The sequence below is a fragment of the Lacerta agilis genome, chromosome 5 (genome assembly GCF_009819535.1).
Source record: "Lacerta agilis isolate rLacAgi1 chromosome 5, rLacAgi1.pri, whole genome shotgun sequence".
Classification (NCBI taxonomy): Eukaryota; Metazoa; Chordata; class Lepidosauria; order Squamata; family Lacertidae; genus Lacerta; species Lacerta agilis.
The window spans coordinates 89,920,813-89,936,175 of record NC_046316.1 but is presented as its reverse complement, the minus strand read 5'-3'; the positions used below and the strand labels follow the sequence as shown (position 1 = coordinate 89,936,175).

The following is a 15,363-nucleotide window of genomic DNA, read 5'->3' as shown; positions in this document are numbered from 1 at the left end:
TTGCAGTTCTTAAGCAGTCTCTAAAAACTATTTTTTTTATCCCACTAACCTTTTATCAGTTTCATTCCTTTTTATGGTTTTATTTGATGCTGCTCTTATTATGGTTATTCCAGATCCATTTCTAATCTGGGTTTAGGCCCAGATTTGGCACACAAACTGCTTGGGTCGCACTGTATGGTGACCTCTGTGGGGAGTGAGACAGTGGAAATGTGCCTCTGTTAATTCTCCTTGACTACTCTTTGACTTTCTAGGCCATCAAGACTGCTTCCTCCACCCTTCCCCTCCACTGCAGGAGGAGGGAGAGCCTCTCAGCCTTCTACACCCCCTGATTGTTGTCACAATGGGTGGAGAAGGTCCCCCAAAGATTTTATTTGGGGGATCGAATTGAAGTTGGCACCTATACTCAGGGGCATAGCAAGGGGGGATGTAGGGGGCATACGCCCCAGGTTCCATAATCGAGGGGGTGACAAATTATCAAGGAGCAATTACTGCCCTACTAGGGCGGTTCCTAAAAAAACCTTTTTTTTAAAAAAAATGCCTGCTCCAAAGGTCTTATCTTACTATATGGAGTCTCCTTCTTTGGAAGTCTTTAAGCAGAGGCTTGACAACCATCTGTCAGGAATGCTTTGATGGTGTTTCCTGCTTGGCAGGGGGTTGGACTGGATGGCCCTTGTGGTCTTTTCCAACTCTATGATTCTATGATTCTATACTAGGGATTATGACATTTCATGCATATTGGTTAATATCTTGACCCTCCTCCACCAAAATAGCTGTTTACTTTGCTGTTTTCCTATGTTGTGTTTATTTTCCGAGTCAGTCTTCCACTTTTGGAGGAACCAGAGATGTCTTCTCAATCTCCGGGCAAAGCTCTGTAATTTATATGCTTGTAATAAAGCGTACTTGCTTTGAAACAACCCAGACGTTGTGGGAGTTTAATTGCTGGCACGAAAGGTACACACACCGTTGTGCAAGAAGAAGTAAGAAGTAAGAAGTTTGAAATAACTCTGCTAAAGCACTGGAGAAGCAGGAGAACGTAGAAGGAAGCATAGCTGGACACCACTCCAAGTGCTAAACTGGTTCTGAGGCTTTTTCCAGTTAAAACCAAAAGCCATTTTTGCAGGGGGGGAATCAATGGGGCGGTGACAAGAAATTTTCTGCACCGGGGACCACCTGACCTTCCTACGTCTCTGCCTACGCTTCTTACCCATTGTTTCTCTAGGCTTCTATCTCTAAACATTTTATTCCCTTTTTAGAGATAGAAACCTTGACAAATAAAGAAGATTCCAGAATATTGGTGTAAATCAGGAATAAAAGGAGAACTAATTTTTATAAGGAGTGAAATTATTCAGAGGTGTTACTCTTCCACTTCAAGCAGGGAATCACCAACTGTTTAAAGCCAATGAGCACATTTGGAATTTTGAATAAGGAGGGAATATATGAATTAGTGAATTTAGTGTCGTGGGAACCATGCATTTGAGTCAATGCCCACTCTCCCATATGAGCACCCTCCAAGAGAGAGAGAGCCAAAAAGGAATCAGAAAGAGAGAATGTACACATGCACACTTTGCTTTTCCTAAGGGTCTTGGTTATTTTATGAATATTTGGTACAAAATTCTTTCTCAAATATTTGTGTCACAAAATTGGTCTTAAGATAGCCTGGATTCTATTTGCAATTAATATGAATCAGACATAAAAAGCAAAGACATCACCTTGCCGACAAAGGTCCGTATAGTTAAAGCTATGGTTTTCCCAGTAGTAATGTACGGAAATGAGAGCTGGACCATCAAGAAGGCTGATCGCCGAAGAATTGATGCTTTTGAATTATGGTGCTGGAGGAGACTCTTGAGAGTCCCATGGACTGCAAGAAGATCAAACCTATCCATTCTCAAAGAAATCAGCCCTGAGTGCTCACTAGAAGGACAGATCCTGAAGTTGAGGCTCCAGAACTTTGGCCACCTCATGAGAAGAGAAGACTCCCTAGAAAAGACCCTGATGTTGGGAAAGATGGAGGGCACAAGGAGAAGGGGACGACAGAGGATGAGATGGTTGGACAGTGTTCTCGAAGCTACTAACATGAGTTTGGCCAAACTACGAGAGGCAGTGAAGGATAGGCGTGCCTGGCGTGCTCTGGTCCATGGGGTCACGAAGAGTCGGACACGACTGAACGACTGAACAACAACAACAATGAATCAGACATCCTCTCATTTGCGTGACCCATATAGGAATGATTATAGTGTTCGATTGTTTTACATGACTTGCAATCACATTCCAAGGGTACTTGCAAATGATGTCACAACACTTGTTGCTAATTTGTTTTTAATCACTGAGCATATATAAACAGAGAGTACTGCTGATGTCCTGAGGAAAGCAAAAAAGCCCTTAGAGAAAGAGAGTTGAACCTAACCAGGCAACCTAGTGAGGATTAAGGAGAAAGAGACAGCAAGAGAAGGATGGAGATATGGGCATTTTTTATTGCTCTGCTGGTGGTTCTTCTGATTGTGCACTACCTGAAACAGCTTTGGTCACGCAGGCATTACCCTCCAGGACCTCTCCAGCTTCCTCTCGTTGGAGCCATATGGCTGTTAGGATTGAAGATTCATGAAAATACTTTCGTTCAGGTACTTATTTATTAGTAATAACTCAGTCTGATGTCAGCAATTGTTTTTTTCTATTTCCCCCAACAATTGTGATATTTAAGCTTAAACAATAGCATGGGTTAAAATGGTAATTGCCAACTACAGATCAAAAATATTTATTGCACAATGTTAAACTGGGGAAGGAGGAGAGAACACCTTCAAAGGAAGAATGGTTTATGAAAATCTTGGAATATGCAGAGATGGCAAAAATTGATAAAAGATACAAATTTAGCATCTTTATAAAAAGTTATTTCCCCTATGCAGAGACCACAGTGGGGTTTGAAGTGTAAGAAAACAGCAGAATATATTAAGAAACATGTTAGAGAGGATGAAATTAGATAAGATGGAACTTTAAAATGCAATTGTATGTAATTCAAGTTATAAACAATGATTTTGGGTGAGTGGGAAGTCACTTGTTTTGTTGAATTGGAATATAATTGTTGTGTAACAAACACAACTTTCTATATGGAAAAAAGAATAAAATATAATTACAAAAAAGACTGACCACATTCATTCATGGCAGCCTCTCAACAGGTACAAACCTGCATGTGCTACTCAATTTCTGAAGCCTGGGGGCGTTTTCATCTTGTTTACTCAAACTAGAAGCACTTATTTAAAAAAAAACAACCCACAACAATTTAAATACCAAATTCTTCTTAACAGATCTCTGCAGTAAACTAGGGCTTCCATATTTTGGAAACCACCAAAATTGTTGAGTTTCCCCCCGATGCATTGCCATACATCCTGGTGCCTGAAACCTGACCCAATGCTCTAGCCCAGCCTATGGCAACCTGGTACCCTCCATATGTTTTGGACTATGATGCTCATCTGCCCCAACCACCATGGCCAACAGTCAACAATGATGGGAGTAGCAGTTCAAAAGCATCTAGTGGGCTACAGTTTCCACATCCCTGCACACAAAATAATTGTGGGAAGATCATTTTCTGGCACAAGAGAGCTGGTCACTATGAAGTGCCTCTGCTGCTCTGATCCGAAGCAGAGGCAACATGGACAGCAGAGAGTAAAATAAATGGGTTGAAAGGGAGGGAGGGAGGGGAGGAGGAGATGACAGAAAGAGAACTGCACATATTGTGAAGCTGCAGAGGTGAGGGAGACTGAAGCTCTCGTATTAAGTTGAAATATCCAACTACGTTTTTTGAACTCATCATTCATCTCCTCTCTTTTGACCCAAATGGCAGCTGGGAAAGCAATATGGAAATATTTTCACCCTATGGATAGGACATCTACCCATTGTACTGCTGTCTGGATTCCAAGCAGTGAAAGAAGCGCTCACTGAACACTCTGAAGAATTAGACGAGCGGCCAGAGACTCCTTTCCTTAAGGCTATAGCAAAAGGAAAGGGTAAGTACTGGTAGTGAAGAATAAGAATTTCTACTGGTATTTTCCCAAGAGAAAACATTTAAAGGGCTGTCCAGAAAAAAAAATTCTCTATTATTGTTGTGCTAAAAAGGAAATGGCTTACTTAGGAGCCAACACCTAGGGGCAGAGGTCCCTTCAGTGCCCCCCTAAAATATTTGAAGGGACCAGGCTCCCCCTAAGTTCATGGTAATTGCCATTCTAATGGTGGGCATGAGCCACACCATGTGATTGATTATGTGAGGTGGGGCTCACTTGCCCCCTTCCCCATATTTTATTCAAGTTGGCACCCCTGATGGATCCCAACTAGCAAGTGCTCTGTGGAAGTAGCAATTGGACTGCACTGTGGTTAGATTCAACTACAGGTAGAAGTTTGTTGCCTGTTGCAATTGTAATGCATTTACTATCCTGGGCCTCAGTGCTGGATAAAGAGCTTGAACTCTGAGTTCTTTCTGCTGAAGGCTTTGATGCCTACATCAGATTGGTACCTTGCCAAGGCACAGGTTACAAGCAGTAGCAATTTCATAAGAGGCAAAGATAGACAGATAAATACCAGATGACTCTCGGAGACTGGTGCCTGCATGGGCTTGATGAGGTGGTGGGCTGGATGAGGGCCAATAAAGTGAGTCTGAATCCTGGTAAGATGGAGGCATGTTGAGTGGATTCTATACAATTGTTCAGTTTACTGCTATGGATGGGGTTGAACTCTCCCTGAGAGAACAGAGTCATAGATCCATCCATAGCTCCTGGATCCATCTTGGCTGCTTGAAGCCCAGGTGACCTCTGTGCCTTCTACCAGCTTCAGCTAGAAAGGCAGCTTTGGCTAGTAAGACAGCAAAAGTAGTTTCTGGATCAGGATAGCCTACCTACTGTCATCCATGTGCCAGTTATCTCTAGGCTGGATTAGAAAATGTGCTGTATTTGGGGCTGCCCTTGAAGCAGCGTCTGGCAGAGGCGTAGCAAGCCAAAGTGGTACCCAGTGCGGATTTTCAACCCCCCCCCCACATCCGCCCACACCCCTTCAAGTCACAGTGAGCATTTCGCGTTCCCCCACAATGCTTTGTGGTACCTCATTTGCATACATGTGTGGGCGGATGGTACCCCAGGTCCAGGTGGACTGAGTAAAGCAAGCACAGCTAATGCTTTTGCAGTGAGTCCAAAGTCCAAAGCCACTGGATTTGCTCTGTGAAAGATCCCTGTAACGAGATGAGCGTATATGTATATAGTAATACTTAAATAAGCAAAGTATACGAGAGCAGAATAGCTCGAAAGCACTTTTAAAAAGTTGTAAATTAATCCAAAGGAAAATAATAACTTAACAAACTTAACAAATGAGTCTGGTTACCAAAAATAACTACCAAAACAACCTTGACGAGTCGCCGGCTAAAAATCTCGTTTCACTGTAATGATCTATCAGTTTCCTCAGAAGGGAAAAAAAGAAATTATATTTTGTGTAACTCTAGACAGCTTTGTTGTTCTTCAGTTGTTCAGTCATGTCTGACTCTTCGTGACCCCATGGACCAGAGCACGCCAGGCACGCCTATCCTTCACTGCCTCTCGCAGTTTGGCCAAACTCATGTTAGTAGCTTCGAGAACACTGTCCAACCATCTCGTCCTCGGTCGCCCCCTTCTCCTTGTGCCCCCCATCTTTTCCAACATCAGGGTCTTTTCCAGGGAGTCTTACTTTGTGCCCCCTGAGAAGGCAGTGCCCTGGTGAAATGTGCCAGGCTGCTGGGTGGAGACCTGGCTGGGCAGAGCTGTGCTTCTGTGGTTCTTCCCAGCAGGAAGGAAAAAGCAAACTGTGTGCTGTGTAAGCACTGAGCAACTTATGAGTTGTGGGGTGGGCATGCTGAGAGTCTCCCCTGGAACCATGCAACCCCCCCCCAGCGACGCCCCTGGGGTCTGGCAAAACATGCAGTGACTGCTCATGGGGGCAGGACATAGCCAGCAATATGCCACTGGCTGACAATTAGCTAACTTCAAGGTGCTCGTTGGACAAACAGCCTATACAACTTGAGATCAGTATATCCTCTTCCAATAAGCTTTTCAGTTTAGATCTTTCTCTGTTTTGCTTCTTTCAAGCCCTCGCTTCCTCTGAGAGGATGCGTGGGATATAAATGTAGTAATAAATACAGTTAAACCTCAGATCTTGAACGCCTCCATTTTCGAACATTTCGGCTACCAGATGCCAAAAAACTCGGAAGTAAATGCTCAGTTTTTTGAATGTTTTTAGTGCATTTTAGTGTTTTTTGAATGTTCAGTGCAGGAAGCTCCTGCAACCAATCGGAAGCCCCTCCTTGGTTGAATGGATTACGTTCAACAACAGAGGTTTGACTATTACAATAATAATAATACCGTATTGGCCCGAATATAAACTGCAAACACGGTATAAATTCACCATTGATGTACTATGTTCTTGTCAAGTGTATTTCTGCAGGCCAGGAGGAAAAAAGCCTCAGCTTCTCCGGGCCGAACACCAACAACCATAAATTCTGCCTGGCACTCTTCTCCTGCGTTGCTTTTGCTGGCCGTTTCCTTTTGCAGAGTATATGCGCAGCTAGATGTTCAGAGTGAAAAGTTTTGTCTCAAATAAAGCTTGTTGAGACAGATGCTCTAATCTAAAGCATTTTTATTGTACAAGCAAAGAATAAACAGTTTAGTCAGGAGAGCACTCCATTGTTGCTTCCTCCAGCCTACAGAAACACAACAGCAATAAAAACAATATACACAAAGTAACACCCATGAGTGGGTGGAGCATCCAGTGTCAGAACGTACTTCCTGTGGTGCAGAATTCACCCTCAATAGAAACCCCGTCTGGCAGGACCAATAGAAGTAGTAACTGGTTGACACAACACATTATATATTAAAAACAGCGTGGAAAAATTGGCTGAATTAGTTTTGTTTGTTGAAACTTTTTGGCATACTAATGAACCCAAATAAATAAATAACAAAAAAGGAAAATTTAAAAAAAAGGGAAAAGGGAAAGGGAAAAGAGAGAGAAATGATAAAGCCCTTTCTCAAAGGTAGGTCTTACCTCTTGTCTCACACAGAAGGGAGTGGACCCTCCCAGCTCTCACCTGGGTGCTTCCCTTTCTCCCCCTAGTCTCACACCCTGGGATATCTTTCCTTCTCTGCCTCTCACACAGGCCAGCTATCACCTTTATGTGTGTACCCTCATTAACCCAGGGCAGAGGACAACACATAACCAAACAAAACATAAGCAAAAGCAAAACAGATAAAAGAAGACAATAATAATAATTAAAATGTGAAGAAAGAGAGAAATAAATACAGACAACTTTAGATTCTTCATCTGTAAATTATATATATATGTACACACACAAACACACACATAAATACAGAAAGAGAGAGAGAGAGAGAAATTGCTCATTCCAATATGATATCCAACTGTATTCCAGGATAATATCCAGCTATTCCTTGTTCTGCTAGGTGATATTTTTCCCATCTTCAGCCCCAGACATCGCTAAGTGTCAAGAAATTCTCTGCTGTAGTCATATATATATATATATATATATATATATATATATATATATATATGTGTGTGTGTGTGTATATATATATATATATATATATATATATATATATATATATATATATATATATATATGCGTGTGTATATATATGTGTGTGTGTATATATATATTTATATATATATATGTATATATATGTATATATATATATCTATATATCTATATATATCTCCATCCATAGTTCTTTACTTGTTGTATATTCATTATTTTACACCCAGTTTAATTTCTTGTGATCCCCTTTCCTGTAGGGAAATATAGCAAGAGAAAAAAAAAAGCCCTTCCATTTCTACCACTTCCATTTTTTCCCAATAGCATCGCCAGAAACTTGATGGATTTTTCCTCTAAATTCCCTCCAAATTGTACCCAGAATGCTTTCTGCATCGTCTTGTAATTCTCTGCTTTAAAGAGACTAAGCAGCTCTTACATGCAAAGGCACGAACTTCAGTAAACATTGTTTCTTCTGAGATGGCAATATTTTCTTTGATTTCTGTAAGTAATCATTTCTCCTTGATTTTCCATAGGTATTGTATTATCAAATGGTCACACCTGGAGGCAACAGAGACGCTTTGGTGTAGTTACTATGCGGAAGCTGGGCCTGGGGAAGAAAGGCATGGAGCACCAAGTAGCAGAGGAGGCCCATCAGCTCGTGGAGGTTGTTGCACGTTCAAGGGGTATGTGGTGAGGGGTGATGGCATATGGAGATGTATTTGTGTACTACATCTGTCCATCTTAGAAAGGAATGTGATTTGTTTTTCTTGGTTCCTAATGGAGATCCCAGCAGCTTCTCATGGCCACCATGAAATCCCACTCTCAGTATGAACAGAAGCAGCTGAATTAACAATTTTGTTGTTTAGTCGTTTAGTCATGTCCGACTCTTTGTGACCCCATGGACCAGAGCATGCCAACAGAGAACTAACATTAGTATAACTTTATTTTGCAGGACAACCACTTGACCCCTCCATGCCCATCACTAATTCAGTCTCCAACATCATATGTGCTGTGGCTTTTGGGCACCGGTTTGCTCTTGAAGATGAAAGGTTCCAGAAGCTGATAGAAGCCATGTATTCTGTCGTAAAATTTATCAGTACTTTTTGTCATATTGTGAGTAGTAATTTTCATTCCTACTAAGCCAAACAGGTGTCCCATAACACCACAAATCAGGGCCTTAATACCACTAATCAGTATTTTGGAATCCATTGTGATAGAGGATAGAGGGTTGGAGAAGTGAGATCATGAGTAAACATGAGTAACAAAACTTTGTTCACCATAGGAGACACTTTGGAGGAAAGATGGGATAAAAATGGAACAATGGTCTTCAGAACAGGTCATCTAGAGCCCACCAAGGTGAACAGAGGGGGACAAAACAATCTTCTCAAGAAGGGAATTCCATAGTTTTGTTGCCATCATGGAAAACTAAATGTGTCTAGTCTCCACCCACTTAGCAGTGGCAATCATCATGGTGTCCATGGTGAGGCCCTAGCAGCCACCATCTTGGCTGGAATTTTTTTAATGAAAGAGAGACCTGCAACTCAAGCACTATCCCTACTGCTGAGGAAAGCAGCTCCCTTCTGTATCACCCTTTCCCCATTTTGGTACACACCACTTGACTGGGAAACTACAGGCAACTGTGTATCAGCATATAAGGTGCATTTGGAACAAGGAATTTCATTAGTGTGAGCAGTTTCTGCGCTCTGGGCACAGTACCATGCCTAAGATTTCAGATTAAAACTGCAGAATGGAAGGAAAGGAGGAATTTTTTCTGCCTCCTCACTTCCAGCCACTCTGTTTAGACTAGTGAAGAGACCCTCTTAAGAATATTAAGGGGTCAGTTAGGCGCAGCATGGCTTTGTTTTTTGTTTTGCAGTCTTCAGATGAGGACTAAACCATGTGAAAAATGAATATGAGATTTTAGCTGCAGTTTTCAGCTTTGTATTCTTTTTATTAAAAAGGCACACCTAAACATTCCATTGCTGCACCTATAATCTAGGTTTAAGGTGCCATTTAGCTCAGAGAGTTCATATCTCAGTTTCTAACACTGCTTTATATTAGTGCAAGTTTCATTTTCCAGCTCCTTATGTATTCAGAAAATGTAAGTACAGTGGTACATTGGATTAAGAACATAATTCGTTCTGGAGGTGCGTTCTTAACCTGAAACTGTTCTTAACCTGAGACACCACTTTAGCTAATGGGATCTCCTGCTGCTGCTGCGCTGCCAGAGCACGATTTCTGTTCTTATCCTGAAGCAAAGCTCTTCACCAAAAGTGTTATTTCTGGGTTAGCGGAGTCTGTAACCTGAAGCGTATGTAACCCGAGGTGTAACTGATCATTAATGAAAAAACAAGGAAGGAGAAAAAACATCCTTCTTCAACGTTTAATTTTTTGAGAGGAAAGACCAGCATTAAATGACTGGTGAACTGGGGGATTTAAGAACTAAAATTATTAATTAAAAATTGGAGAAGTGTACATTTTGAACGATGACTGTCTTTCCATTTGTGTATTAGGCAAATTTGCTTTTAAATGTGAAGTGACTTGAATCCCCCCCCCATCCCTATTCTCCACCCACCTACCAGAAAAGGCCACTAACATGTTTCAGGAGGGGTCCTGTGATTGTGCCCAGTTTTGGAATGATGCCTGGGAGCTGGGAAAATATTTTGAGCCATAGTTTTCTTACACATTTTCAGCTAGGGATAATTCACAGAATCCAATCATTGTGGGATTCCAGAGAAGCTATAGACACCTTCCTCCTTCTTAGTGAGACTCAAACTAATATGCTAGCCCTGAAGAATAATGCGGATCATGTTTTTAAAATGCTAACCCAAAGCACAAACAATGTGACCAAGCTTCCTCATGCTAATGACAGCATTTCTGCTATCTTTCCTTTAGCTTTATGAAATGTTCCCATGGCTCATGAAACATCTGCCGGGGCCCCACAAGAAGGCCTTGTCCTCCGCAGAGAAGTTGATTTCATTTGCAAAGGAAGAGATAGAGAAGCATAAGGAGAATCTGTCTCTGCATGAGCCACGGGATTTCATTGATTTCTATCTGCTTCAGATGGAGAAAGTAAGTACAGTGGATGCTTGGGTTGTGAACGTGATCCGTGTGGGAGGCATATTTGCAACCTGCAGCATTCGCAACCCGCAGTGCCGCGTCTGCACATGTGCAAAGCATGATTTGGTACTTCTGCACATGCTCATAGTGCGATATAGCGTTTCTGCGCATATGCGTCCACCGAAACTTGGAAATAACCAGTTCTGGTACTTCTGGGTTTGGCACAGAGCACAATCCGAAAAAACGTAACCCGCAGTGATTGCATCCCGAGCCTGGTATGACTGTATCAGCTTTGAAGCTGAATGCTGCTCATTCAAGGAATCATTATATTCCCTGTTATAATTGACTACTAATCTCTGGCCTGGAAATCAGTATCTTTTTTCCATCAATATGCTGATAACACCCAGCTTTATTTGTTGATGGACAGCCATCCTGACTCGGCTCTGGACACTCTGACCAGATGCTTGCAAGCATTTTCCCACCTTCGCCATGCTAAGCAGCTGGTCCCTTACCTTTCTCGCCCTGATCTGGCCACAGTGATCCATGTGACGGTCACCTCCAGGCTCGATTATTGTAATTCACCCTACGTGGGGCTGCCCTTGAAGCTGACCCAGAAACTCCAGTGGGTGCAGAATGCCGCTGTGAGGCTCCCGGTGGGACCACATTCATCCAGTGCTATGCCAGCTGCACTGGCTCCCGGTGGAGTACAGGGTCAGGTTTAAGGTGATGTTTTTGTTATGAAAACTTCCCGCTTGAAAAACAACATGCACAAGCCAGTAAGGCTAAACCTACTTTATTGTAGATAAAGTGCAGAATATATATATCTGCGTAGCAGCTCATAATTCAGAGCTGTCTGTTAAAGCGTCCTGCATCTCCTGACGCAGAACAGAAAGTAAAGAATACAACAGTAAATTACAATGACATCACATGTGTGGGGGCTGGTATCGCTGCCGTGATTCCCACAGTGTGAATACATGACTCATCAGTCAAGTGACCTCGCTTCTTGCAGCTCGGCTTGTAATAATATCACAACATCCTCCCCCGATATTAGACAATGAAAGAGCGGCAAAAGTTAAGGCATCATTAAGAGAAGTAAACAAACAGTTATCATATACACAGTATGAATCTGTTGTCTTTGTTCCATCCTTGGAACTCTCTGAGACTGGTTCTACCAGTTGGAGCCTTTGATAACCAACTCTCCAGGGGACCAGAGCGTTTGCTCTGTGTGTGTTGGCAGGAACAGTGTTGAACTTTGCAACCTGTTGCTGTGGCTTTCTCACATCTGTGAAACGAGCCTGAGTGTCTCTGTTTTGAGTGCAAACTACAGCTACATTTGCAACAGCTGAGATTGCAAACTCTTTGTAGTAGCGTTTGGGCGCCTGACCCTTTGTTACTCTCTCAGATCTACGCACAAGATGTAGATCTTCTTTGCTGAGTTTCTCCTGAACAGGACTTTTTGGAGAAACTTTACCAATCGTAAACAGTGGCTCTAAAGATCCTAGCACATCTTCTTCATCTGATGGCCTGGAACTAGCATGTGTTCTCTCAATGACAGTTTCACCTGTGTCGGAACTAGCCGTGGTTGAGCTTGCACTGCTACTGCTGGTGTCAGTATCCTCATATGTATTGACATCAATGGGAAAGCTTTGGAGAACCTGTGTCTCCGGCTTTACAGTAGGTTCTACCTCCTGAGTAAGAATTACTGTGTTAGAGGAAGGCAATAGAACTCTGTATTGACCTTTCTCATAGCCCATAAAGATGCCTTGGATGGTTGTCCCTTCAAGTGATTCCACCCACATCTGAGAACCAAAAACCTTAAGATGCTTAACAGAAGGTTTTCTGTGAAACAGTATCTCATAAGATGAGCATTCCATTCCTTTTGAAATACTCCTGACCCAAGCATATGTGAAGGCAGATAGGCTTTCAGCCCAATTCTGTTCAGACAGCTTTGCACTTAACAATTGCGCCTGCATACCCTCACGTAATTCTGTGTTAATTTTAACACACAAATCATTGTTCCACGATGATTGTCTTACAGCAACTTTGTGCTGAATGCAATGTTGACTTAGGAACTCCTGGAACTCCTGTGAATCAAACACTGGTAATTGATTAGTATACAAACATTCAATTTTGCCATCATGCATGAAATCTATCTTAGCACAAAATTCAGTGAACTTGGCCAAGACTTGCTGTGGACTTTTCATAGTGTAAATCCAAGAGAATTTAGAGAAATGGTCAGACAGCAATAAATAACAGTTAGCTCCTGTGGCAAAAGTCCTATTACATCAGCAGAAACCTGCTGGAAACATCTTGTGACCTTTTCTCTGCGTGGCTGTTTGGTAGTCTCCTTGGACTTAGCAGCACCTGCAAGAGAATAAGAATCAACAACATCAAAACAACAGTCAGTAGAATCAAAAGACAGCAAGAATAGTCCATCTTTGTTCTTCTGAGCTGTAAGGATAACTTGTCCATCCTTTGAAATTGTGCATAGCCCTTTGCGTAGTCTGAGCTCGCAGTCCTTCTCGGTAAGCTGCGGTACACTTAGCAGGTTGTAGGCAATTTCTGGCACATAGAGAACGTTGCTTATAGATAGCTGGAGACTCTGAAGATAAACAGTTCCAACTCCAGTCGATTTCAGGTGTGTTCCACTCACCTGCAACACGGTGGAGTCCAGCTTCTTAAAAGTCTTAAACAAACGCTTGTTTGCGGTCATGTGGTGCGACGCTGCTGAATCAATAACAAATGCTAGGTTAATGTCAATGTCAGTGTCCTGCTCCTGCATGCCTTGTGTAAGCAATGCAACTGTGCGCCCTTTGGAAACTTTGGCTTGCGCCTTGCCTGTAGATCCACCTGCTTGTTGGGTAGATCCTTTCTTGGGCCTTCTGCAGGTCTGGAAACTGTGCCCTCTTAAACCACAGTTTGTGCAGCGTATGACTTTAAGAGCTTGCACATGCTCAGTTGGACCACTAGGTGGGGTAGAGGACGCTTCACTCCCCCTTCCATTAGCCTCATTTTGAGCAGCACAACGATCTTGCTCATTTAGCAAAGTTGAGAAGACTCTGGCAACGGTTAAGTTTTGAGCATCCAGGGCACCTAGCTGTGATGCAATAGCACTATAACCGGCATGGAGGCTATTCAAAACCATGAAACAAAACACGTCTTCGTTCAAATCCACGTTGCGTTGTGCAAGTTCACTTCGCAATTCTTTCATGTGGTTAAGATGCGAACGCAAATTGTCTCCCTCCTTTAGCCTAAGGTTGGTGAGACGTTGGAAATGCAGCATGGAACTCCCTGCCGCAATCCTTAAATGTTCATTTTGCAAAACAATCCAATAATCATTAGCGTGAACCAAATCCCTGACGTGTATTAACTGAGATTGGTCAAGATGCAAAACAATGGTTGCCTTCGCCTGATTGTCCCTGTTTAGCCATTGAGGGCCAGGGAAAGGTGGAGGTGCATTAGTCACAACATCAAGCAAATTTTGCCTCGTCAGGACCGCCTCCATCTTGATTCGCCATGTCTGATAATTTTCATCAGTAAGCATTGGACAAAGGGAGCTGCTGCTTTGCTTGCTATCCTTTGCCATTGTGGCGAAAAAACAGGCTTTTTACTCTCTGACTTCAGAAAGCAATTAAGCAAACAAACCTAGCCTTCTGAGGTTTATTGCCTTGTAAATCAGTCGTCCGGTTACTCACAGTCCAATTAACGCGTCGTCATCTCACAGCGGGAAATGGCACTCCCCCGGAATTCCAGAACGCTGTTTAAGGCTGCTTTCTTTGCCGGCAAACATCAGGCAGAAGTCATCAGAGGTCCGATGTCTTCGAAAACCAGCCAAACTCTGCTACCAATGTTATGAAAACTTCCCGCGGGGGCAAGTTGAGAGACTGACCCCCAAGGCGGACGAAGCTTCCATGCCCTCTGGCTTCAGGAGTCCAGGGGCACAAGGGTAATATGCGATTGTTTCCCAGCTTGAAAAACAACATGCACAAGCCAGTAAGGCTAAACCTACTTTATTGTAGATAAAGTGCAGAATATATATATCTGCGTAGCAGCTCATAATTCAAAGCTGTCTGTTAAAGCGTCCTGCATCTCCTGACGCAGAACAGAAAGTAAAGAATACAACAGTAAAGTACAATGACATCACATGTGTGGGGGCTGGTATCGCTGCCGTGATTCCCACAGTGTGAATACATGACTCATCAGTCAAGTGACCTCGCTTCTTGCAGCTCGGCTTGTATTAATATCACAACAGTTTTAACCTTTAAAGCCCTATACAGTGGTGCCCCGCTAGACGAAAATAATTCGTCCTGCGAAAATTTTCGTCTAGCGGGTTTTTCGTCTAACGAAGCGGCAATTACAGCCGCGCTTTCGCTAAACGAAAAAAAAGACGAAAATTTTTCGTCTTGCGAAGCAGCCCCATTTACTTTTTCGTCTTGCGGGGCAGCTTCCGCTAGACGAATGCCATTCGTCTAGCGAGTTTTTCGTCTAGCGAGGCATTCGTCTAGCAGGGCACCACTGTACAGCCTAGGACCCTTGTACTTATGGGACCGGCTCTCCTGGTATGCCCTGTGGAGGACCTTATGGTCTGCAAATCTTGAAGATCCCGGGCCTCAAGGAGTTTAAACTGGCCTCAACCAGGGCCAAGGCCTTTTTGGCTTTGGCCCCAGCCTGGTGGAACACTCTATTGCAGGAGACCAGGGCCCTGCAGGAATTGGCATCTTTCTGCAGAGCCTGCAAGCTGGAACTGTTCCACC

General features: G+C 43.0%; 1 pseudogene; it reads left to right on the top strand.

Moving 5' to 3' along the window:
* Positions 1-2,376: 2,376 nt before the first annotated feature.
* Positions 2,377-15,363, top strand: part of LOC117047553 — a 79,446-nt pseudogene continuing 66,459 nt past the window's right edge.